Below are 4,470 nucleotides of genomic sequence, written 5' to 3'. Positions count from 1 at the left end.
GGTTTCAGCAAACTTAATTTAGTAAATATTTGTGGCAACTTAATCACAGTCGCCACTAAAACTTCTCGTGACAACTATTAGGGACATCATGAATATAATTATCCAGGGATCCACGAAACCTAAAATGGTCACCAAAACCTCTTTTATTATAGTGATAGTAGATGCATATGTGGTAAAGTTATCGCCTTGAGTCAGTAAACTCACCCTTAATTTGTATATGTTTGTGATTCTAAAGCTCGAGTTGAGCTAGCAATGCAACTAGGTGAGGCCCATCCGTCAGTTGTTATATATTGACCTCAATAGTTGCTTAACTATAATAGACGTTTAGATCATACAATGTTTTGAGACGATCCCAGGTGTTAATCTTTAGTTATATCTATATGCCATGCTTTAGTTGTGTTGAATGTTTAATAGGTTTTTGTTATGAATGAATATTAACTGTTGGGATATTGAGTTGTTGAATGTTTAATTGGAAGAAGTCATTGAAGTAGTAGGGTCATCAACATCAAAGAAGGCAACTAGCTCGATCGAGAGAGGGTATTTAGTTAGTACTATGAGAACTATCCTTTGGTGGTAAATGTGCTTCATTAGATCTGAAACTGAACGTACGCGTTGTAATTGGAAAACAAGCTCAAAAGTGAATTAAATACCCACATTAAAAAATAAAAGATCCTTGCAATTTAATTTCATTAAATGATCTTAACAATCTTCTTGCTATATTCTTGATTACATTCAACCACACTGTGGCGTTGTACGATATGTGTCTTGTTCACGAAGCAGAAGGGACCTCAAGATAGCTTCACCGATTGGACCAACATGCCACAACGCATGTCCACCATCACTAACTTCATGATAATGAATCCAAGGTAGCCTTTTGGAAACATATCTTTGTAAGCGACAAGGTACTATGTTGTCCTCATAACCTTGCCAAATATGAACTGAGCTTTCTTTTTCATCAGGAAATGGATTACCAAATTCTAGTGGATCAAAGTCCCACTTTCCATAAGCCAAGGTGAAGTCTTGGAGAAGAGACTCAAAATCACTTTGCTTCGGATAAAGTTTCTGCAAATTAATTAAGACAAATAATTTTCAAGATAATCATTTCGCGAAAACTCCTGTTTGATTTGAGAGAGGTGGATGATGAGCTTTACCGGGTCAAAAACTTCCGATCTATTTGCATTCTTTGCAACTTCCCTGTCCTTTTTGCTTAACAATGCAGAATTGCCCGAGAAAACATTGTTCGATTTTTGTGTAAAAAATGAGTAGAGTAACCCAGGAGCATAGCGTGCGAGCCAAATTACTAATCGCCAAAGCTTGTTATTATGATCGTTCTTGATCAAATCATGAGGAAGGGAGTTCCATTTGTAGTTGATTATTGGAACAACAAAAGCCACGCCTGATAGCCTGTGTGGTATGCGTCTGAGGCAATTCCAGGCAGGATAGCTTCCAGCAGAAACTGAAATTAGATAGAATTTTGATCAGCTACTTCTTCTATATCACAAGCTTCACTTTCTAATGACCGTTTAGGATTTATATCACTTTCCCCATATCCAGCTCTATCAAACTGTAGCATATATATCCTCATCTCCTCTAGGATTTCCTAAAGAATATAGTTAGTAGATCAATCTAATGGAAACATTATTTAGGAGCTAAAAGCGGAGAGACAAATAAACTGTTATTGGATGTCCCTCTCTGAATATGAAATATCAAAACAACCATGTTAACAATTAAAGAGAAAAAATGAGCATCAAACATACTTTTAATTCTTAGGAGACTAGGACGATAATTCTTCAAGATTAGGAAAGTAAAATGTTGTATTACTAGTAAAGTTGAAAAGGGTGTTAGCTAGTCATACTTGGGTTGCAAGAAAATCCTTATCTTTGGAGCTGTTAATCCCATGGACAAGGATGATTCTGTGAAGGGATTTGTCCATTGGGACTCCTCTTTCTCTGTATGCCAGCCATCTTCCATCCTTTAGTCTGATTCTTGGTGAAGAAACAACTCTCTGCATTTCCTTGCTATTCGATGGTGATCTTTGAGAATCAGAAAACCCCACGAAACTTAACACTGAAACTGCAATTTTCTTTAAAAGCATCTCCAGAAGGGATATGAAAACTAATAGAAGCAAGCCAACAAGTTTCCTTAAATCCATTTCTTGGAAAGAAAAAGAAATGAAAGACAGAGGAAAACAATGGTGGGATTGATTTGGGCAGTCGTTTCTCGCTCTGAAAATAAGTTGCTATTTTATAAGTAGTACTATCAGTGTTTCTGATACAAAATTGCGATATCTATATTTATCCAAGGGTGTGAGTGACATGATTGATACTTTCTCTCTAACTAGATGTCTCGAGTTCGAGTTCTAGAAATAAAAAATCTTTCAACAAGAAATGCTTTACACTTTTTAACGGGCCTATCCGGGGAGAATCCAAATTAATTGGCTTAGTGAGTTTTTAAAAAAATGAAAAATCGTTTTGTATAGTGCCACAACTCATCAGCCAGAGTCTCCATTTTGTTTGCTTACATGTGAGAGTGGTGTTCATCAGCCTTTTATCTGCAATATCTCTAGCTGTATTCTTTCAATAACTTCATCAAGTTGCCGTGCAATACAATACCCTACGTCTCTGCACGTTTTAGAAAGAAGACGAGAGTCTCTATGTTTTACCCAAAAAAATAAGTGATTTTGGTTCCTACAGGGAAAACTGATTTTTCACGCTCAATGTCACGTCCAGATAGAACAGTAATTTTTTATTTGTTTGTCACACCTCCCTATATGTATCTCATAAAAATTACTGCTAGTATAAACTAACATGTTAAAACAGATTTAATACAACACTAATATTATAAAGGTAACGTGCCATAGTAGTGGGAGAAGATAGAGATTTTTAATAATAAGAAGTCTTAAGAATTTTTCAATCAGTCTAGCCATACGCTAGCTGTCATCCTCCTTTTTTTATTGCACTAAAATAATTTCCTACATTAGTGATCAGAAGGCAACTAAAATGTCATATTAGGCATTTCCTGTTACATTTAGTCCCTTGCAGTCTTGTTCAAATACTTTGACTACATTAGGACTAATGTGCTGCTTTACTTTTTCACTCAAAAACAACGTTAAAATTTGTGCTACATAACTAAAAAGAAAATACTCATTTTTTGGTTGAAAAAGAAAGTATTTTTTTACAACATGAAAAAAGTATTCATTTTGTTAAAATGAAAGAAAATATTTTTTCTACAACATGAAAAGAAAATACTTATTTTGTTGAAATGAAAAACAATACTCTTTCTACATTATTTTGTTGAAATGAAAGAAAATACTTTTTCAACATTATAAAAGAAAGTATTTTTTTGTTAAAATGAAAGAAAATACTTTTTAATATCATGAAAAGAAAATACTCATTTTGTTGAAATGAAAGAAAATACTTTTTAATATCATGAAAAGAAAATACTCATTTTGTTGAAATGAAAGAAAATACGTTTTCTACATCATTAAAAAAAGGTATTTTTTTGTTGAAATGAAAGACGATACTTTTTACTACATTATTTTGTTGAAATGAAAGAAGATATTTTTTACTACATCATTTTGTTGAAATGAAAGAAAATATTTTTTCGACAATATGAAAAGAAAGTACTTCTTTGTTGAAATGAAAAAGATACTTTTCACTATATTATTTTGTTGAAATGAAAGAAAATATTTTTTCTACATCATGAAAAGGAAGTATTTTTTTTTGTTGAAATGAAAGAAGATATTTTTTACTACATCATTTTGTTGAAACGAAAGAAAATACTTTTTCAACATCATGAAAATAAAGTACTTTTTGTTGAAATGAAAGAAGATACTTTTATTACATTATTTTGTTGGAATGAAAGAAAATACTTTTTCTACATCATGAAAAGAAAGTATTTTTTTGTTGAAATGAAACAAAATATTTTTTTTGTATCATGAAAAAAAATACTCATTTTCTTGAAATGAAAAAAGAAAGTACTCTATTTACAACATAAAAAGAAAGTATTCTTAATAATAATATTTCTATTTAGGGTGGGCGTAGGGCAAGGTTTGGGGGAGGGTGGGTGTGGTGGGGGTGGATGGGGTAGGGGTGGGATAGGTGTGGAGGGGTTGGTGGGGATGGAAAATAGGGTGGGGAAGGTTGAAGAAGAATTTTGGAAAATATTTTTCCTTCTCTTGATAGAGAAATCATTTTCCTCCAATTGAAGGAAAATGAGTTCACGAGAAAATTATTTTTCCAAAACACTTAAGTCAACCAAACATGAAAAAATTGAAAATATTTTCCATCATACCAAACACACCCTTAATGTTATATATTATTATTATTATTATTTATATGTAAATAAAACTTCTAAGTCAAATAACTTTAAACTAATCGCATTCCAAGGGAAAAAGGAAAAAGCAATAATACTTAAGCTTATCATTGCAGATATTTTATAACCATTATTATTATTAGTATTATTTTATTA

At 32.3% G+C, this 4,470-nt stretch overlaps 1 pseudogene; it reads right to left on the bottom strand.

The window, feature by feature from the left end:
• Positions 1–638: 638 nt before the first annotated feature.
• LOC104091725 (uncharacterized) lies at positions 639–2,307 on the bottom strand (annotated as a pseudogene).
• Positions 2,308–4,470: the final 2,163 nt, after the last annotated feature.

The sequence above is a fragment of the Nicotiana tomentosiformis genome, chromosome 6, assembly GCF_000390325.3.
Source record: "Nicotiana tomentosiformis chromosome 6, ASM39032v3, whole genome shotgun sequence".
In the NCBI taxonomy this organism is placed as follows: Eukaryota; Viridiplantae; Streptophyta; class Magnoliopsida; order Solanales; family Solanaceae; genus Nicotiana; species Nicotiana tomentosiformis.
This window is presented reverse-complemented; position numbering and strand designations above follow the sequence as displayed.